Source organism: Dendropsophus ebraccatus, chromosome 4 (assembly GCF_027789765.1).
Source record: "Dendropsophus ebraccatus isolate aDenEbr1 chromosome 4, aDenEbr1.pat, whole genome shotgun sequence".
Lineage (NCBI taxonomy): Eukaryota > Metazoa > Chordata > Amphibia > Anura > Hylidae > Dendropsophus > Dendropsophus ebraccatus.
This window is the reverse complement of record NC_091457.1, coordinates 2,935,502-2,957,911: the sequence shown is the minus strand read 5'-3', so window position 1 is coordinate 2,957,911 and position 22,410 is coordinate 2,935,502. Positions and strand designations below refer to the sequence as shown.

Here is a 22,410-nt window from a genome sequence, read left to right as displayed (position 1 = left end):
CATACAGGGGTATATACCAGTCATATACAGCTCCATACAGGGTATATACCAGTCATATACAGCTCCATACAGGGTATATACCAGTCATATACAGCCCCCCACAGGGTATATACCAGTCATATACAGCTCCATACAGGGTATATACCAGTCATATACAGCTCCATACAGGGTATATACCAGTCATATACAGCTCCATACAGGGTATATACCAGTCATATACAGCTCCATACAGGGTATATACCAGTCATATACAGCTCCATACAGGGTATATACCAGTCATATACAGCCCCCCATAGGGTATATACCAGTCATATACAGCTCCATACAGGGTATATACCAGTCATATACAGCCCCCATAGGGTATATACCAGTCATATACAGCTTCATACAGGGTATATACCAGTCATATACAGCTCCATACAGGGTATATACCAGTCATATACAGCTCCATACAGGGTATATACCAGTCATATACAGCTCCATACAGGGTATATACCAGTCATATACAGCTCCATACAGGGTATATACCAGTCATATACAGCTCCATACAGGGTATATACCAGTCATATACAGCCCCCATAGGGTATATACCAGTCATATACAGCTCCATACAGGGTATATACCAGTCATATACAGCCCCCCATAGGGTATATACCAGTCATATACAGCTTCATACAGGGTATATACCAGTCATATACAGCTCCATACAGGGTAGTATACCAGTCATTATACAGCTCCATACAGGGTATATACCGTCTATATACAGCTCCATACAGGGTATATACCAGTCATATACAGCTCCATACCAGGGTATATACCGTCATATACAGCTCCATACAGGATTTATACCAGTCATATACAGCTCCATACAGGAGATATACAGTCCTATACAGCCCATAGGTATATACCAGTCTATACAGCCCCCATAGGTATATCCATTCAATCAGCGTCCATACAGGGTTATATACCAGTCATATACAGCCCCTACATACAGTGGGTATATACCAGTCATATACAGCTCCCCTAAGGGATACAGTCCATATCCAGCTCCATACAGGTATACAGTCATTACACTCCATACAGGGTAATATACCAGTCATATACAGCCTACCATACGTGTATATACCCGTCATATACAGCTCCATAACAGGGTATATACCAGTCATATACAGCTCCATACAGGGTATATACCAGTCATACTACAGCTCCATACAGGGTATATACCAGTTCACTATACAGCCTCCCCATACAGGGTAATATCCAGTCCATATACAGCTCCATACAGGGTATATACCAGTCATATACAGCTCCATACAGGGTACCATCATTACTATTATATATATACCAGTCATATACAGCTCCATACAGGGGTATATACCAGTCATATACAGCTCCATACAGGGTATATACCAGTCATATACAGCTCCATACAGGGTATATACCAGTCATATACAGCCCACCATAGGGTATATTACCAGTCATATACAGCTCCATAAGGGTATATACCAGTCATATACAGCTCCATACAGGGTATAATACCAGTCATATACAGCTCCATACAGGGTATATACCAGTCATATACAGCTCCATACAGGGTATATACCAGTCATATACAGCTCATACAGGGTATATACCAGTCATATACAGCCCCCATAGGGTATATACCAGTCATATACAGCTCCATACAGGGTATATACCAGTCATATACAGCTCCATACAGGGTATATACCAGTCATATACAGCTCCATACAGGGTATATACCAGTCATATACAGCTCCATACAGGGGTATATACCAGTCTATACAGCTCCATACAGGGTATATACCAGTCATATACAGCCCCCATAGGGTATATACCAGTCATATACAGCTCCATACAGGGTATATACCAGTCATATACAGCCCCCCATAGGGTATATACCAGTCATATACAGCTTCATACAGGGTATATACCAGTCATATACAGCTCCATACAGGGTATATACCAGTCATATACAGCTCCATACAGGGTATATACCAGTCATATACAGCTCCATACAGGGTATATACCAGTCATATACAGCTCCATACAGGGTATATACCAGTCATATACAGCTCCATACAGGGTATATACCAGTCATATACAGCCCCCCAGAGGGTATATACCAGTCATATACAGCTCCATACAGGGTATATACCAGTCATATACAGCCCCCCATAGGGTATATACCAGTCATATACAGCTTCATACAGGGTATATACCAGTCATATACAGCTCCATACAGGGTATATACCAGTCATATACAGCTCCATACAGGGTATATACCAGTCATATACAGCTCCATACAGGGTATATACCAGTCATATACAGCTCCATACAGGGTATATACCAGTCATATACAGCTCCATACAGGGTATATACCGTCATATACAGCTCCATACAGGGTATATACCAGTCATATACAGCCCCCCATAGGGTATATACCAGTCATATACAGCCCCCCATAGGGTATATACCAGTCATATACAGCTCCATACAGGGTATATACCAGTCATATACAGCTCCATACAGGGTATATACCAGTCATATACAGCTCCATACAGGGTATATACCAGTCATATACAGCTCCATACAGGGTATATACCAGTCATATACAGCTCCATACAGGGTATATACCAGTCATATACAGCCCCCCATAGTGTATATACCAGTCATATACAGCTCCATACAGGGTATATACCAGTCATATACAGCTCCATACAGGGTATATACCAGTCATATACAGCTCCATACAGGGTATATACCAGTCATATACAGCTCCATACAGGGTATATACCAGTCATATACAGCTCCATACAGGGTATATACCAGTCATATACAGCTCCATACAGGGTATATACCAGTCATATACAGCCCCCCATAGGGTATATACCAGTCATATACAGCTCCATACAGGGTATATACCAGTCATATACAGCCCCCCATAGGGTATATACCAGTCATATACAGCTTCATACAGGGTATATACCAGTCATATACAGCTCCATACAGGGTATATACCAGTCTTATACAGCTCCATACAGGGTATATACCAGTCATATACAGCTCCATACAGGGTATATACCAGTCATATACAGCTCCATACAGGGTATATACCAGTCATATACAGCTCCATACAGGGTATATACCAGTCATATACAGCCCCCCATAGGGTATATACCAGTCATATACAGCTCCATACAGGGTATATACCAGTCATATACAGCCCCCCATAGGGTATATACCAGTCATATACAGCTTCATACAGGGTATATACCAGTCATATACAGCTCCATACAGGGTATATACCAGTCATATACAGCTCCATACAGGGTATATACCAGTCATATACAGCTCCATACAGGGTATATACCAGTCATATACAGCTCCATACAGGGTATATACCAGTCATATACAGCTCCATACAGGGTATATACCAGTCATATACAGCCCCCCATAGGGTATATACCAGTCATATACAGCTCCATACAGGGTATATACCAGTCATATACAGCCCCCCATAGGGTATATACCAGTCATATACAGCTCCATACAGGGTATATACCAGTCATATACAGCTCCATACAGGGTATATACCAGTCATATACAGCTCCATACAGGGTATATACCAGTCATATACAGCTCCATACAGGGTATATACCAGTCATATACAGCTCCATACAGGGTATATACCAGTCATATACAGCTCCATACAGGGTATATACCAGTCATATACAGCTCCATACAGGGTATATACCAGTCATATACAGCTCCATACAGGGTATATACCAGTCATATACAGCCCCCCATAGGGTATATACCAGTCATATACAGCCCCCCCATAGGGTATATACCAGTCATATACAGCTCCATACAGGGTATATACCAGTCATATACAGCTCCATACAGGGTATATACCAGTCATATACAGCTCCATACAGGGTATATACCAGTCATATACAGCTCCATACAGGGTATATACCAGTCATATACAGCTCCATACAGGGTATATACCAGTCATATACAGCTCCATACAGGGTATATACCAGTCATATACAGCCCCCCATAGGGTATATACCAGTCATATACAGCTCCATACAGGGTATATACCAGTCATATACAGCCCCCCATAGGGTATATACCAGTCATATACAGCTTCATACAGGGTATATACCAGTCATATACAGCTCCATACAGGGTATATACCAGTCATATACAGCTCCATACAGGGTATATACCAGTCATATACAGCTCCATACAGGGTATATACCAGTCATATACAGCTCCATACAGGGTATATACCAGTCATATACAGCCCCCCATAGGGTATATACCAGTCATATACAGCTCCATACAGGGTATATACCAGTCATATACAGCTCCATACAGGGTATATACCAGTCATATACAGCTCCATACAGGGTATATACCAGTCATATACAGCTCCATACAGGGTATATACCAGTCATATACAGCCCCCCATAGTGTATATACCAGTCATATACAGCTCCATACAGGGTATATACCAGTCATATACAGCTCCATACAGGGTATATACCAGTCATATACAGCTCCATACAGGGTATATACCAGTCATATACAGCTCCATACAGGGTATATACCAGTCATATACAGCCCCCCATAGTGTATATACCAGTCATATACAGCTCCATACAGGGTATATACCAGTCATATACAGCTCCATACAGGGTATATACCAGTCATATACAGCTCCATACAGGGTATATACCAGTCATATACAGCTCCATACAGGGTATATACCAGTCATATACAGCTCCATACAGGGTATATACCAGTCATATACAGCTCCATACAGGGTATATACCAGTCATATACAGCCCCCCATAGGGTATATACCAGTCATATACAGCTCCATACAGGGTATATACCAGTCATATACAGCTCCCCATAGGGTATATACCAGTCATATACAGCTCCATACAGGGTATATACCAGTCATATACAGCCCCCCATAGGGTATATACCAGTCATATACAGCTCCATACAGGGTATATACCAGTCATATACAGCTCCATACAGGGTATATACCAGTCATATACAGCCCCCCATAGGGTATATACCAGTCATATACAGCTCCATACAGGGTATATACCAGTCATATACAGCTCCATACAGGGTATATACCAGTCATATACAGCCCCCCATAGGGTATATACCAGTCATATACAGCTTCATACAGGGTATATACCAGTCATATACAGCTCCATACAGGGTATATACCAGTCATATACAGCTCCATACAGGGTATATACCAGTCATATACAGCTCCATACAGGGTATATACCAGTCATATACAGCTCCATACAGGGTATATACCAGTCATATACAGCTCCATACAGGGTATATACCAGTCATATACAGCTCCATACAGGGTATATACCAGTCATATACAGCTCCATACAGGGTATATACCAGTCATATACAGCTCCATACAGGGTATATACCAGTCATATACAGCTCCATACAGGGTATATACCAGTCATATACAGCTCCATACAGGGTATATACCAGTCATATACAGCCCCCCAGAGGGTATATACCAGTCATATACAGCTCCATACAGGGTATATACCAGTCATATACAGCCCCCCATAGGGTATATACCAGTCATATACAGCTCCATACAGGGTATATACCAGTCATATACAGCCCCCCATAGGGTATATACCAGTCATATACAGCTCCATACAGGGTATATACCAGTCATATACAGCCCCCCATAGGGTATATACCAGTCATATACAGCCCCCCGTATACAGCTCATCACAGGGTATATACCAGTCATATACAGCCCCCCCCCCCCCATATACAGCTCCTGGTCTTACCTTTGGTGATGTCACAGGTGTAGAAGTTCAGCCATGTTGGCCGGTTTGGGTGAATCTCTAATACTGCCTACATTTCCCATGATTCCTATGGGTGATGTAGGGGGCGGAGTCTCTTGATGACATCACCTGTTGACCTCATCACCAGGCTGGGGTCGGGCTCAGGTTATGTGCAGGTGGAGTACACGGACCAGGTCGGCTTTTTTCTGCCTTCAATCTTCTATGTTTCTGTAGAAAGCTCAGCCATGTCCTATAAGTACAGGTGAGGTGTTATATACTCATCAGTCTACAGGCCGCCATAGCTGGTACACCGCGCTCTCCATATACACAGGGCGAGGGATCAGTCTGCAGGCCGCCATAGCTGGTACACCGCGCTCTCCATAAACACAGGGCGAGGGATCAGTCTGCAGGCCGCCATAGCTGATACACCGCGCTCTCCATATACACAGGGCGAGGGATCAGTCTGCAGGCCGCCATAGCTGGTACACAGGGCGAGGGATCAGTCTGCAGGCCGCCATAGCTGGTACACCACGCTCTCCATAAACACAGGGCGAGGGATCAGTCTGCAGGCCGCCATAGCTGATACACCGCGCTCTCCATATACACAGGGCGAGGGATCAGTCTGCAGGCCGCCATAGCTGGTACACCGCACTCTCCCTATACACAGGGCGAGGGATCAGTCTGCAGGCCGCCATAGCTGGTACACCGCGCTCTCCATATACACAGGGCGAGGGATCAGTCTGCAGGCCGCCATAGCTGGTACACCGCGCTCTCCATATACACAGGGCGAGGGATCAGTCTGCAGGCCGCCATAGCTGGTACACCGCGCTCTCCATATACACAGGGCGAGGGATCAGTCTGCAGGCCGCCATAGCTGGTACACCGCGCTCTCCATATACACAGGGCGAGGGATCAGTCTGCAGGCCGCCATAGCTGGTACACCGCACTCTCCCTATACACAGGGCGAGGGATCAGTCTGCAGGCCGCCATAGCTGGTACACCGCGCTCTCCATATACACAGGGCGAGGGATCAGTCTGCAGGCCGCCATAGCTGGTACACCGCGCTCTCCATATACACAGGGCGAGGGATCAGTCTGCAACACCACTAGACACACCTGGCCTGTACACTGTAACACCACCACCACTAGACACACCTGGCCTGTACACTGTAACAGCACCACCACTAGACACACCTGTCCTGTACACTGTAACACCACCACTAGACACACCTGTCCTGTACACTGTAACACCACCACCACTAGACACACCTGTCCTCTACACTGTAACACCACCACTAGACACACCTGTCCTGTACACTGTAACACCACCACCACTAGACACACCTGTCCTGTACACTGTAACACCACCACTAGACACACCTGTCCTGTACACTGTAACACTACCACCACTAGACACACCTGTCCTGTACACTGTAACACCACCACTAGACACACCTGTCCTGTACACTGTAACACCACCACCACTAGACACACCTGTCCTGTACACTGTAACACCACCACCACTAGACACACCTGTCCTCTACACTGTAACACCACCACTAGACACACCTGTCCTGTACACTGTAACACCACCACCACTAGACACACCTGTCCCGTACACTGTAACACCACTACCACTAGACACACCTGTCCTGTACACTGTAACACCACCACCACTAGACACACCTGTCCTGTACACTGTAACACCACCACCACTAGACACACCTGTCCTGTACACTGTAACATTACCACCACTAGACACACCTGTCCTGTACACTGTAACACCACCACCACTAGACACACCTGTCCCGTACACTGTAACACCACCACTAGACACACCTGTCCTGTACACTGTAACACCACCATCACTAGACACACCTGTCCTGTACACTGTAACACTACCACCACTAGACACACCTGTCCTGTACACTGTAACACCACCACCACTAGACACACCTGTCCTGTACACTGTAACACCACCACTAGACACACCTGTCCTGTACACTGTAACACTACCACCACTAGACACACCTGTCCTGTACACTGTAACACCACCACTAGACACACCTGTCCTGTACACTGTAACACCACCACCACTAGACACACCTGTCCTGTACACTGTAACGCCACCACTAGACACACCTGTCCTGTACACAGTAACACCACCACTAGACACACCTGTCCTGTACACTGTAACACCACCACTAGACACACCTGTCCTGTACACAGTAACACCACCACTAGACACACCTGTCCTGTACACTGTAACACTACCACCACTAGACACACCTGTGCTGTACACTGTAACACCACCACTAGACACACCTGTCCTGTACACTGTAACACCACCACCACTAGACACACCTGTGCTGTACACTGTAACACCACCACTAGACACACCTGGCCTGTACACTGTAACACCACCACCACTAGACACACCTGTGCTGTACACTGTAACACCACCACTAGACACACCTGCACCGTACACTGTAACACCACCACCACTAGACACACCTGGCCTGTACACTGTAACACCACCACCACTAGACACACCTGTCCTGTACACTGTAACACCACCACCACTAGACACACCTGTCCTGTACACTCTAACACCACCACTAGACACACCTGTCCTGTACACTGTAACACCACCACCACTAGACACACCTGCCCTGTACACTGTAACACCACCACCACTAGACACACCTGGCCTGTACACTGTAACACCACCACCACTAGACACACCTGTCCTGTACACTGTAACACCACCACCACTAGACACACCTGCCCTGTACACTGTAACACCACCACCACTAGACACACCTGGCCTGTACACTGTAACACCACCACCACTAGACACACCTGTCCTGTACACTGTAACACCACCTGTCAGGCTCCCGCCACCATCAGACGGTATACACAGGAGCCGTTGCCAATAGCAACTGATCACATGGCCTCTTAAATTGAAAAGCGGTAATAGTGGTTTCGGACAAGGTGCTCCCTCATATAGTGAGGAGGGGAGGAGCCTAATAGGTGAATGAGCGGCCGTGTACCGCAAACTGTCTATGTGTCTACCGGACGTTCTACCAGCCGCACTGCATACTAGGACAGTTCCCCCCGCTATATACCGGGACGGTCCACCAGCCGCAGTGCATACTGGGACAGTTCCCCCCCGCTATATACCGGGACGGTCCACCAGCCGCACTGCATACTGGGACAGTTCCCCCCACTATGTACCGGGACGTTCTACCAGCCGCGCTGCATACTGGGACAGTTCCCCCCGCTATATACCGGGACGGTCCACCAGCCGCAGTGCATACTGGGACAGTTCCCCCCGCTATATACCGGGACGGTCCACCAGCCGCGCTGCATACTAGGACAGTTCCCCCCGCTATATACCAGGACGGTCCACCAGCCGCGCTGCATACTAGGACAGTTCCTCCGCTATATACCGGGACGTTCTACCAGCCGCGCTGCATACTGGGACAGTTCCCCCCGCTATATACCGGGACGGTCCACCAGCCGCGCTGCATACTGGGACAGTTCCCCCCGCTATATACCGGGACGGTCCACCAGCCGCGCTGCATACTGGGACAGTTCCCCCCGCTTTATACCGGGACGGTCCACCAGCCGCGCTGCATACTGGGACAGTTCCCCCCGCTATATACCGGGACGGTCCACCAGCCGCGCTGCATACTGGGACAGTTCCCCCCGCTATATACCGGGACGGTCCACCAGCCGCAGTGCATACTGGGATAGTTCCCCCCGCTATATACCGGGACGGTCCACCAGCCGCAGTGCATACTGGGACAGTTCCCCCCGCTATATACCGGGACGGTCCACCAGCCGCGCTGCATACTGGGACAGTTCCCCCCGCTATATACCGGGACGGTCCACCAGCCGCGCTGCATACTGGGACAGTTCCCCGCGCTATATACCGGGACGGTCTACCAGCCGCGCTGCATACTGGGACAGTTCCCCCCGCTATATACCGGGACGGTCCACCAGCCGCAGTGCATACTGGGACAGTTCCCCCAGCTATATACCGGGACGGTCCACCAGCCGCGCTGCATACTGGGACAGTTCCCCCCGCTATATACCGGGACGGTCCAACAGCCGCGCTGCATACTGGGACAGTTCCCCCCGCTATATACCGGGACGGTCCACCAGCCGCAGTGCATACTGGGACAGTTCCCCCCGCTATATACCGGGACGGTCCACCAGCCGCGCTGCATACTGGGACAGTTCCCCCCGCTATATACCGGGACGGTCCACCAGCCGCACTGCATACTGGGACAGTTCCCCCCGCTATGTACCGGAACGTTCTACCAGCCGCGCTGCATACTAGGACAGTTCCCCCCGCTATATACCGGGACGTTCTACCAGCCGCGCTGCATACTGGGACAGTTCCCCCCGGTATATACCGGGACGGTCCACCAGCCGCGCTGCATACTGGGACAGTTCCCCCCACTATATACCGGGACGGTCCACCAGCCGCGCTGCATACTGGGACAGTTCCCCCCGCTATATACCGGGACGGTCTACCAGCCGCGCTGCATACTGGGACAGTTCCCCCCGCTATATACCGGGACGTTCTACCAGCCGCGCTGCATACTGGGACAGTTCCCCCCACTATGTACCGGGACGGTCTACCAGCCGCGCTGCATACTGGGACAGTTCCCCCCGCTATATACCGGGACGGTCCACCAGCCGCGCTTCATACTGGGACAGTTCCCCCCGCTATATACCGGGACGGTCCACCAGCCGCGCTGCATACTGGGACAGTTCCCCCCGCTATATACCGGGACGGTCCACCAGCCGCGCTGCATACTGGGACAGTTCCCCCCGCTATATACCGGGACGGTCCAACAGCCGCGCTGCATACTGGGACAGTTCCCCCCGCTATATACCGGGACGGTCCACCAGCCGCAGTGCATACTGGGACAGTTCCCCCCGCTATATACCGGGACGGTCCACCAGCCGCGCTGCATACTGGGACAGTTCCCCCCGCTATATACCGGGACGGTCTACCAGCCGCACTGCATACTGGGACAGTTCCCCCCGCTATGTACCGGGACGTTCTACCAGCCGCGCTGCATACTAGGACAGTTCCCCCCGCTATATACCGGGACGTTCTACCAGCCACGCTGCATACTGGGACAGTTCCCCCCGCTATATACCGGGACGGTCCACCAGCCGCGCTGCATACTAGGACAGTTCCCCCCGCTATGTACCGGGACGTTCTACCAGCCGCGCTGCATACTAGGACAGTTCCCCCCGCTATATACCGGGACGTTCTACCAGCCGCGCTGCATACTGGGACAGTTCCCCCCGCTATATACCGGGACGGTCCACCAGCCGCGCTGCATACTGGGACAGTTCCCCCCGCTATATACCGGGACGGTCCACCAGCCGCGCTGCATACTGGGACAGTTCCCCCCGCTATATCCCGGTACGGTCCACCAGCCGCGCTGCATACTGGGACAGTTCCCCCCGCTGTATACCGGGACAGTCTACCAGCCGCGCTGCATACTGGGACAGTTCCCCCCGCTATATACCGGGACGTTCTACCAGCCGCGCTGCATACTGGGACAGTTCCCCCCACTATATACCGGGACAGTCCACCAGCCGCACTGCATACTGGGACAGTTCCCCCCGCTATATACCGGGACGGTCCACCAGCCGCGCTGCATACTGGGACAGTTCCCCCCGCTATATACCGGGACGTTCTACCAGCCGCGCTGCATACTGGGACAGGTCCCCCCGCTATATACCGGGACGTTCTACCAGCCGCTGCTGCTCCCCTCCCCCCGCGCTGTATAACGGCACACTGTGACCCTCCCCAATATAATAGTGCTGGTCTGTGGGAGCTGCATTATTACCTCCGGAGCTGCTCCTCACATTCATTGCTATCAGGGTTGTTGTCCCCTGGGGTCGCAGGCTGTGTCAGGGTACAATGGATGGTCAGGGGGTATGGAGAGGTGGAAGGTCAGGGGGTATGGAGAGGAGGGCGGTCAGGGGGTATGGAGAGGTGGAAGGTCAGGGGGTATGGAGAGGTGGAAGGTCAGGGGGTATGGAGAGGTGGAAGGTCAGGGGGTATGGAGAGGTGGAAGGTCAGGGGGTATGGAGAGGTGGAAGGTCAGGGGGTATGGAGAGGTGGAAGGTCAGGGGGTATGGGGCAGTGGAAGGTCAGGGAGTATGAAGAGGTGGAAGGTCAAGGGGTATGAGGAGGTGGATGGTCAGGGGGTATGGAGAGGTGGAAGGTCAGGGGGTATGGAGAGGTGGAAGGTCAGGGGGTATGGAGAGGTGGATGGTCAGGGGGTATGGGGCGGTGGAAGGTCAGGGGGTATGGAGAGGTGGAAGGTCAGGGGGTATGGATAGGTGGAAGGTCAGGGGGTATGACGAGGTGGAAGGTCAGGGGGTATGGAGAGGTGGATGGTCAGGGGGTATGAGGAGGTGAATGGTCAGGGGGTATGGAGAGGTGGAAGGTCAGGGGGTATGAGGAGGAGGGCGGTCACGGAGTATGGAACGATGGAAGGCGGTAGGTGGAAGGTCAGGGGGTATGAGGAGGTGGGCGGTCAGGGGGTATGGGGAGGTGGAAGGTCAGGGGGTATGGGGAGGTGGAAGGTCAGGGGGTATGGGGAGGTGGGCGGTCAGGGGATATGGGGAGGTGGACGGTCAGGGGGGAGGTGGACGGTCAGGGGGTATGGGGAGGTGGACGGTCAGGGGGTATGGGGAGGTGGAAGGTCAGGGGGTATGGGGAGGTGGACGGTCAGGGGGTATGGAGAGGTGGAAGGTCAGGGGGTATGGAGAGGTGGAAGGTCAGGGGGTATGAGGAGGTGGAAGGTCAGGGGGTATAGAGAGGTGGAAGGTCAGGTGGTATGAGGAGGTGGATGGTCAGGGGGTATGAGGAGGTGGATGGTCAGGGGGTATAGAGAGGTGGAAGGTCAGGGGGTATGGAGAGGTGGAAGGTCAGGGGGTATGGGGCAGTGGAAGGTCAGGGAGTATGAGGAGGTGGAAGGTCAGGGGGTATGAGGAGGTGGATGGTCAGGGAGTATGGAGAGGTGGAAGGTCAGGGGGTATGAGGAGGTGGATGGTCAGGGGGTATGGAGAGGTGGAAGGTCAGGGGGTATGGAGAGGTGAAAGGTCAGGGGGTATGGAGAGGTGGAAGGTCAGGGGGTATGGAGAGGTGGAAGGTCAGGGGTTATGGGGCGGTGGAAGTTCAGGGGGTATGGAGAGGTGGAAGGTCGGGGTATGGATAGGTGGAAGGTCAGGGGGTATGAGGAGGTGGAAGGTCAGGGGGTATGGAGAGGTGGATGGTCAGGGGGTATGGGCAGGTGGGCAGTCAGGGGGTATGGGAAGGTGGAAGGTCAGGGGGTATGAGGAGGTGGAAGGTCAGGGGGTATGAGGAGGAGGGCGGTCACGGAGTATGGGGCGGTGGAAGGCGGGAGGTGGAAGGTCAGGGGGTATGAGGAGGTGGGCGGTCAGGGGGTATGGGGAGGTAGAAGGTCAGGGGGTATGGGTAGGTGGGCGGTCAGGGGATATGGGGAGGTGGACGGTCAGGGGGGAGGTGGACGGGGAGGTGGGCGGTCAGAGGGTATGGGGAGGTGGACGGTCAGGGGGTATGGGGAGGTGGAAGGTCAGGGGGTATGGAGAGGTGGACGGTCAGGGGGTATGGAAAGGTGGAAGGTCAGGGGGTATGAGGAGGTGGAAGGTCAGGGGGTATTGAGAGGTGGAAGGTCAGGTGGTATGTGGAGGTGGATGGTCAGGGGGTATGGGGCAGTGGAAGGTCAGGGAGTATGAGGAGGTGGAAGGTCTGGGGGTATGGAGAGGTGGAAGGTCAGGGGGTATGGAGAGGTGGAAGGTCAGGGGGTATGAGGAGGTGGATGGTCAGGGGGTATGGGGCGGTGGGCAGTCAGGGGGTATGGGAAGGTGGAAGGTCAGGGGGTATGAGGAGGAGGGCGGTCACGGAGTATGGGGCGGTGGAAGGCGGGAGGTGGAAGGTCAGGGGGTATGAGGAGGTGGGCGGTCAGGGGGTATGGGGAGGAGGAAGGTCAGGGGGTATGGGGAGGTGGAAGGTCAGGGGGTATGGGCAGGTGGGCGGTCAGGGGGTATGGGGAGGTGGACGGTCAGGGGGTATGGGGAGGTGGAAGGTCAGGGGGTATGGGGAGGTGGACGGTCAGGGGGTATGGAGAGGTGGACAGTCAGGGGGTATGGAGAGGTGGAAGGTCAGGGGGTATGGAGAGGTGGAAGGTCAGGGGGTATGGAGAGGTGGAAGGTCAGGGGGTATGGAGAGGTGGAAGGTCAGGGGGTATGGAGAGGTGGACGGTCAGGGGGTATGGAGAGGAGGGCGGTCAGGGGGTATGGAGAGGTGGAAGGTCAGGGGGTATGGAGAGGTGGAAGGTCAGGGGGTATGAGGAGGTGGAAGGTCAGGGGGTATGGGGCGGTGGAAGGTCAGGGGGTATAAGGAGGTGGAAGGTCAGGGGGTATGGAGAGGTGGAAGGTCAGGGGGTATGGATAGGTGGAAGGTCAGGGGGTATGAGGAGGTGGAAGGTCAGGGGGTATGGAGAGGTGGAAGGTCAGGGGGTATGAGGAGGTGGAAGGTCAGTGGGTATGGAGAGGTGGAAGGTCAGGGGGTATGGGGCGGTGGAAGGTCAGGGGGTATGAGGAGGTGGAAGGTCAGGGGGTATGAAGAGGAGGGCGGTCAGGGGGTATGGAGAGGTGGAAGGTCAGGGGGTATGGATAGGTGGAAGGTCAGGGGGTATGACGAGGTGGAAGGTCAGGGGGTATGGAAAGGTGGATGGTCAGGGGGTATGGGCAGGTGGGCAGTCAGGGGGTATGGGAAGGTGGAAGGTCAGGGGGTATGAGGAGGTGAATGGTCAGGGGGTATGGGCAGGTGGAAGGTCAGGGGGTATGGAGAGGTGGAAGGTCAGGGGGTATGAGGAGGAGGGCGGTCACGGAGTATGGGGCGGTGGAAGGCGGGAGGAGGGCGGTCAGGGGGTATGAGGAGGTGGAAGGTCAGGGGGTATGGGCAGGTGGGCGGTCAGGGGGTATGAGAAGGTGGGCGGTCAGGGGGTATGGGGAGGTGGGCGGTCAGGGGGTATGGGGAGGTGGGCGGTCAGGGGGTATAGGGCGGTGGATGGTCTGGGGGTATAGGGCAGTGGATGGTCTGGGGGTATGGTTCGGTGGATGTTCAGGGGGTATGGGGCGGTGGATGTTCAGGGGGTATGGGGCGGTGGATGATTGGGGTCAGGGGGCGGATGATTGGGGTCGGAGTATGATTCGGTGGATGTTCAGGGGGTATGGGGAGGTGGATGGTCTGGGGGTATGGGAAGGTGGAGGGTCAGGGAGTATGGGGCGGTGGATGGTCTGGGGGTATCGGGCGGAGGATGGTCAGGGGGTATGGGGAGGTGGGCGGTCAGGGGGTATGGGGAGGTGGACGGTCAGGGGGTATGGGGCGGTGGACGGTCGGGGGGTATGGGGCGGTGGACGGTCAGGGACTATGGGGAGGTGGATGATAGGGGTCAGGGGGTATGGGGCGGTGGATGGTCAGGGGGTATGAGGAGGTGGATGGTCAGGGGGGTATGGGGCGGTGGATAATTGGGGTCAGGGGGTATGGGGAGGTGGAAGGTCAGTGAGTATGGGGCGCTGGATGGTCTGGGGTATGCGGCGGTAGATAGTCAGGGAGTATGGGGCGGTGGAAGGTTAGGGGGTATGGGGAGGTGAATGGTCAGGGGGTATGCGGCGGTAGATAGTCAGGGAGTATCGGGAGGGGGGATGATTGGGGTCAGGGATTATGAGGCGTTGGATGGTCAGGGGGTATGGGGAGGTGGATGGTCTGGGGGTATGGGAAGATGGAGGGTCAGGGAGTATGGAGCTGTGGATCGTCAGGGGGTATGCGGCGATCGACGGTCAGGGGGTATCGTGCGGTGGATGGTCAGGGGGTATGGGGCGGTGGACGGTCAGGGGGTATGCGGTGGTGGATGGTCAGGAAGTATGGGGAGGTGGATGATTGAGGTCAGTGAATTTGGGGATGTGGATGGTCTGGGGGTATGGGGAGGTGGATGATTGGGGTCAAGGGGTATAGGGCGGTGGATGGTCAGGGGGTATGGGGAGGTGGGCGATCAGGGGGTATGCGGCGGTGGATAGTCAGGGAGTATAGAGCGGTGGAAGGTCAGGGAGTATGGGACGGTGGATGTTCAGGGGGTATGAGGAGGTGGAAGGTTAGGGAGTATGGAGAGGTGGAAGGTCAGGGGTATGAGGAGGTGGAAGGTCAGGGGGTATGAGGAGGTGGAAGGTTAGGGAGTATGGAGAGGTGGAAGGTCAGGGAGTATGGGGCGGTGGATGGTCTGGGGGTATCGGGCGGTGGATGGTCTGGGGGTGTGGGGCGGTGGATGGTCTGGGGGTGTGGGGCGGTGGATGGTAAGGGGGTATGGGGCGGTGGATGATTGGGGTCAGGGGGTATGGAGCGGATGATTGGGGTCGGAGTTTGGTTCAGTGGATGTTCAGGGGGTATGGGGCGGTGGATATTCAGGGGGTATGGGGCGGTGGATGTTCAGGGGGTATGGGGCGGTGGATGTTCAGGGGGTATGGGGAGGTGGATGGTCTGGGGTATGCGGCGGTAGATAGTCAGGGAGTATGGGGAGGTGGGTGGTCCGGGAGTATGGGGAGGTGGAGGGTCAGGGGGTATGCGGCGGTAGATAGTCAGGGAGTATGGGGAGGGGGATGGTCAGGGGGTATGGGGAGGTGGATGATTGGGGTCAGGGAGTATGAGGCGTTGGATGGTCAGGGGGTATGGGGAGGTGGATGGTCAGGGAGTATGGGGCGGTGGAGGGTCAGGGAGTATGGGGAGGTGGAGGGTCCGGGAGTATAGGGAGGTGGAGGGGCAGGAAGTATGGGGAGGTGGATGATTGGGGTCAGGGAGTATGAGGCGTTGGATGGTCAGGGGGTATGGGGAGGTGGAGGGTCCGGGAGTATAGGGAGGTGGAGGGGCAGGAAGTATGGGGAGGTGGATGATTGGGGTCAGGGAGTATGAGGCGTTGGATGGTCAGGGGGTATGGGGCGGTGGATGGTCAGGGGGTATGGGGCGGTGGATGATTGGGGTCAGGGAGTATGAGGCGTTGGATGGTCAGGGGGTATGGGGAGGTGGATGATTGGGGTCAGGGGGTATGGGGAGGTGGATGATTGGGGTCAGGGAGTATGAGGCGTTGGATGGTCAGGGGGTATGGGGCGGTGGATGATTGGGGTCAGGAGATATGGGGAGGTGGATGGTCAGGGGGTATAGGTTGGTGGATGATTGGGGTCGGTTATAGGTTAGGGGTCCGGTGTGTAGGTTAGTGGATAGTTGGGGGTTGGTGGGATGGTCGGGGTCGCAGGTTAGTGGATGGTTGGGGGTCAGTGGGATGGTCAGGAGTATATGTTAGTGGGATGATCGGGGTTGCAGGTTGGTAGGATGGTCAGTGGATAGTCAGGGGTGTATGATGGTTGGTGGGATGGTCGGGGTCTCGGTGGTTTTGGAAAGTTCCTGACATATCTCAGGGGCTTCTGGGAATTTTTAGGAAACCGCAGGCTTCACCTTGTGTGAAGTAAAACAATCTGCTGAGGCCCCGGGGCTGGAATGGGGGTCTCCACGTCCATCCACACCTGCCTGACACAGAGGAGCAGAATCCCTGATGTGATGCTGCCTCCAGTGCTGAAATCTCTATGTGATCAGGGGGAGTGGAGGGGGAACCACAAGTCTCAGCAGATCTGATGGGAAACAGCTCTCCATCTGACACTGTCACAATATTCTCCTGGCCAGATATATGTGACTGTCAGGGTTGTCAGAGGGACACGGGTGCTTGTCAGGTCTTATCATAGCTGAGGGTATGTTACAGGCTTGTCTAGTCTATCCTCTGATCAGCCTGATGGACTGATACACTGTAACAAACCATCAGGATGGGAGAGCTGACTGGAAAGTGTCGCTGAACCTTCTGTGTGGAAGCAGATCCCTGTGTAAATGTTGTGTTAGCAGCATCCGTGCTGGGTCCTGTAGTCCCCCCAGCCTGGCAGGGTACGGGGGGGGGGGGGGGGGGGGGGGGGGGGGGGGGGGCTGTGGATTCCTGGGCTCCACTCGGCCTCACCGCTCACATTCTGCTGCTCTATTATTTCCTCCAGTCTCTAATTACAGAGCCGGGGCCTCACCGCACAGACAGGCGGAGGGCAGCCGCCAAATCTCTGACAGCCTGGAGGAGCCTGCCCCCAGATCCTGCTGTCACCCCCGGCACTCAGGAGCCCAGATCCTGCTGCTGCCACCCTGACAGCCTGGAGGAGCCTGCCCCCAGATACTGCTGCTGCCACCCTGACAGCCTGGAGAAGCCTGCCCCCAGATCCTGCTGCTGCCACCCTGACAGCCTGGAGAAGCCTGCCCCCAGATCCTGCTGCTGCCACCCTGACAGCCTGGAGGAGCCTGCCCCCAGATCCTGCTGTCACCCCCGGCACTCAGGAGCCCAGATCCTGCTGCTGCCACCCTGACAGCCTGGAGAAGCCTGCCCCCAGATACTGCTGCTGCCACCCTGACAGCCTGGAGAAGCCTGCCCCCAGATCCTGCTGTCACCCCCGGCACTCAGGACCCCAGATCCTGCTGCTGCCACCCTGACAGCCTGGAAGAGCCTGCCCCCAGATCCTGCTGCTGCCACCCTGACAGCCTGGAGAAGCCTGCCCCCAGATCCTGCTGCTGCCACCCTGACAGCCTGGAGAAGCCTGCCCCCAGATCCTGCTGCTGCCACCCTGACAGCCTGGAAGAGCCTGCCCCCAGATCCTGCTGCTGCCACCCTGACAGCCTGGAGGAGCCTGCCCCCAGATCCTGCTGCTGCCACCCTGACAGCCTGGAGGAGCCTGCCCCCAGATCCTGCTGTCACCCCCGGCACTCAGGACCCCAGATCCTGCTGCTGCCACCCTGATCTTTCTGCTACCCTGACAGCCTGGGGAGCTGTCACCCCACCCTACCCCGGAGCTGTCACCCCAAAATCCATCTGTCACCCTGACTTATAGGAGCCCGATCCTGCTGCTGCAACCCCCGCCAACCTGACCCTGCTGCTGCCAACACCCAACACCCTGAGCTGCTGCCGCCACCACTGGTGCACTGATCCTGCCGCCGCCACCACTGGTGCACTGATCCTGCCGCCGCCACCACCGGTGCACTGATCCTGCTGCCGCCACCACCGGTGCACTGATCCTGCCGCCACCACTGGTGCACTGATCCTGCCGCCGCCACCACTGGTGCACTGATCCTGCTGCCGCCACCACCGGTGCACTGATCCTGCTGCCGCCACCACTGGTGCACTGATCCTGCTGCCGCCACCACCGGTGCACTGATCCTGCTGCCGCCACCACTGGTGCACTGATCCTGCTGCCGCCACCACCGGTGCACTGATCCTGCTGCCGCCACCACCGGTGCACTGATCCTGCTGCCGCCACTTGCGCCTCATGTGAGTTTATGACAACTTTCACTTTCCTTCCTGAATTTTGTTGCTACCTGTGACCTGCAGTGTGACTGTTACAGTGTATCCTCCCCCCTCCCCGGGCTGTTACAGTGTATCCTCCCCCCTCCCTGGGCTGTTACAGTGTATCCTCCCCCCTCCCCGGGCTGTTACAGTGTATCCCCCCCCCCCCCCCAATCTCCGGGCTGTTACAGTGTATCCCCCCCCCCCATCTCCGGGCTGTTACAGTGTATCCTCCCCCCTCCCCAGGCTGTTACAGTGTATCCCCCCCCCCCAATCTCCGGGCTGTTACAGTGTATCCTTCCCCCTCCCCGGGCTGTTACAGTGTATCCTCCCCCCTCCCCGGGCTGTTACAGTGTATCCTCCCCCCTCCCTGGGCTGTTACAGTGTATCCTCCCCCCTCCCTGGGCTGTTACAGTGTATCCTCCCCCCCTCTCCGGGCTGTTACAGTGTATCCCCCCCCCCCCAATCTCCGGGCTGTTACAGTGTATCCCCCCCCCCAATCTCCGGGCTGTTACAGTGTATCCTCCCCCCTCCCCAGGCTGTTACAGTGTATCCCCCCCCCCCCCAATCTCCGGGCTGTTACAGTGTATCCTTCCCCCTCCCCGGGCTGTTACAGTGTATCCTCCCCCCTCCCCGGGCTGTTACAGTGTATCCTCCCCCCTCCCCTGGCTGTTACAGTGTATCCTCCCCCCTCCCTGGGCTGTTACAGTGTATCCTCCCCCCCTCCCCGGGCTGTTACAGTGTATCCCCCCCCCCCCCAATCTCCGGGCTGTTACTGTGTATCCCCCCCCCCAATCTCCGGGCTGTTACAGTGTATCCCCCCCCCCCAATCTCCGGGCTGTTACAGTGTATCCCCCCCCTCTCCGGGCTGTTACAGTGTATCCTCCCCCTCCCTGGGCTGTTACAGTGTATCCTCCCCCCTCCCTGGGCTGTTACAGTGTATCCTCCCCCCCTCCCCGGGCTGTTACAGTGTATCCCCCCCCCAATCTCGGGCTGTTACAGTGTATCCTCCCCCCTCCCCAGGCTGTTACAGTGTATCCCCCCCCCAATCTCCGGGCTGTTACAGTGTATTCCTCCCCCCCAATCTCCTGGCTGTTACAGTGTATCCCCCCCCCAATCTCCGGGCTGTTACAGTGTATCCCCCCCCCCCAATCTCCGGGCTGTTACAGTGTATCCTTCCCCCTCCCCGGGCTGTTACAGTGTATCCTCCCCCCTCCCCGGGCTGTTACAGTGTATCCTCCCCCCTCCCCTGGCTGTTACAGTGTATCCCCCCCCCCAATCTCCGGGCTGTTACAGTGTATCCCCCCCCCTCTCCGGGCTGTTACAGTGTATCCTCCCCCCTCCCTGGGCTGTTACAGTGTATCCTCCCCCCTCCCTGGGCTGTTACAGTGTATCCTCCCCCCCTCCCCGGGCTGTTACAGTGTATCCCCCCCCCAATCTCCGGGCTGTTACAGTGTATCCTCCCCCCTCCCCAGGCTGTTACAGTGTATCCCCCCCCCAATCTCCGGGCTGTTACAGTGTATCCTTCCCCCTCCCCAGGCTGTTACAGTGTATCCCCCCCCCAATCTCCGGGCTGTTACAGTGTATCCCCCCCCCCAATCTCCGGGCTGTTACAGTGTATCCTCCCCCCTCCCCAGGCTGTTACAGTGTATCCCCCCCCCCCAATCTCCGGGCTGTTACAGTGTATCCTTCCCCCTCCCCGGGCTGTTACAGTGTATCCTCCCCCCTCCCCGGGCTGTTACAGTGTATCCTCCCCCCTCCCCGGGCTGTTACAGTGTATCCCCCCCCCCCAATCTCCGGGCTGTTACAGTGTATCCCCCCCTCCCCGGGCTGTTACAGTGTATCCCCCCCCCAATCTCCGGGCTGTTACAGTGTATCCCCCCCCCCCAATCTCCGGGGGGTTACAGTGTAACCCCCCCCCCCCCAATCTCCGGGCTGTTACAGTGTATCCCCCCCCCCCCAATCTCCGGGCTGTTACAGTGTATCCCCCCCCCCCAATCTCCGGGCTGTTACAGTGTATCCTCCCCCCCCCAATCTCCGGGCTGTTACAGTGTATCCCCCCCCCAATCTCCGGGCTGTTACAGTGTATCCCCCCCCCCAATCTCCGGGCTGTTACAGTGTATCCCCCCCCCAATCTCCGGGCTGTTACAGTGTAGCCCCCCCCCCAATCTCCGGGCTGTTACAGTGTATCCCCCCCCCAATCTCCGGGCTGTTACAGTGTATCCCCCCCCCCAAACTCCGGGCTGTTACAGTGTATCCCCCCCCCCCAATCCCCGGGCTGTTACAGTGTATCCCCCCCCCCCCCCCCTCTCCGGGCTGTTACAGTGTATCCCCCCCCCCCCCCATCTCCGGGCTGTTACAGTGTATCCCCCCCCCCCAATCTCCGGGCTGTTACAGTGTATCCCCCCCCCCCCCAATCTCCGGGCTGTTACAGTGTATCCCCCCCCCAATCTCCGGGCTGTTACAGTGTATCCCCCCCCCCAATCTCCGGGCTGTTACAGTGTATCCCCCCCCCCCAATCTCCGGGCTGTTACAGTGTATCCCCCCCCCAATCTCCGGGCTGTTACAGTGTATCCCCCCCCCCCAATCTCCGGGCTGTTACAGTGTATTCCTCCCCCCCAATCTCCTGGCTGTTACAGTGTATCCCCCCCCCCAATCTCCGGGCTGTTACAGTGTATCCCCCCCCCCAATCTCCGGGCTGTTACAGTGTATCCCCCCCCAATCTCCGGGCTGTTACAGTGTATCCCCCCCCCAATCTCCGGGCTGTTACAGTGTATTCCTCCCCCCCAATCTCCTGGCTGTTACAGTGTATCCCCCCCCCCCAATCTCCGGGCTGTTACAGTGTATCCCCCCCCCCCCAATCTCCGGGCTGTTACAGTGTATCCCCCCCCCCCCAATCTCCGGGCTGTTACAGTGTATCCCCCCCCCCCAATCTCCGGGCTGTTACAGTGTATCCCCCCCCCAATCTCCGGGCTGTTACAGTGTATTCCTCCCCCCCAATCTCCGGGCTGTTACAGTGTATTCCTCCCCCCCCAATCTCCTGGC

At 55.6% G+C, this 22,410-nt stretch overlaps 2 protein-coding genes across 2 annotated transcripts in view; both read left to right on the top strand.

Moving 5' to 3' along the window:
- LOC138789158 (uncharacterized) overlaps positions 1-22,410 on the top strand; it is a 50,461-nt gene that overhangs the window by 22,105 nt on the left and 5,946 nt on the right. The gene's annotated exons all lie outside the window — the stretch shown is intronic.
- INSC (INSC spindle orientation adaptor protein) overlaps positions 19,298-22,410 on the top strand; it is a 172,541-nt gene continuing 169,428 nt past the window's right edge. The window contains exon 1 of the mRNA XM_069968003.1: positions 19,298-19,350. The gene's annotated coding sequence lies outside the window, so the exon portion shown is untranslated. The remainder of the gene's footprint in view (positions 19,351-22,410) is intronic.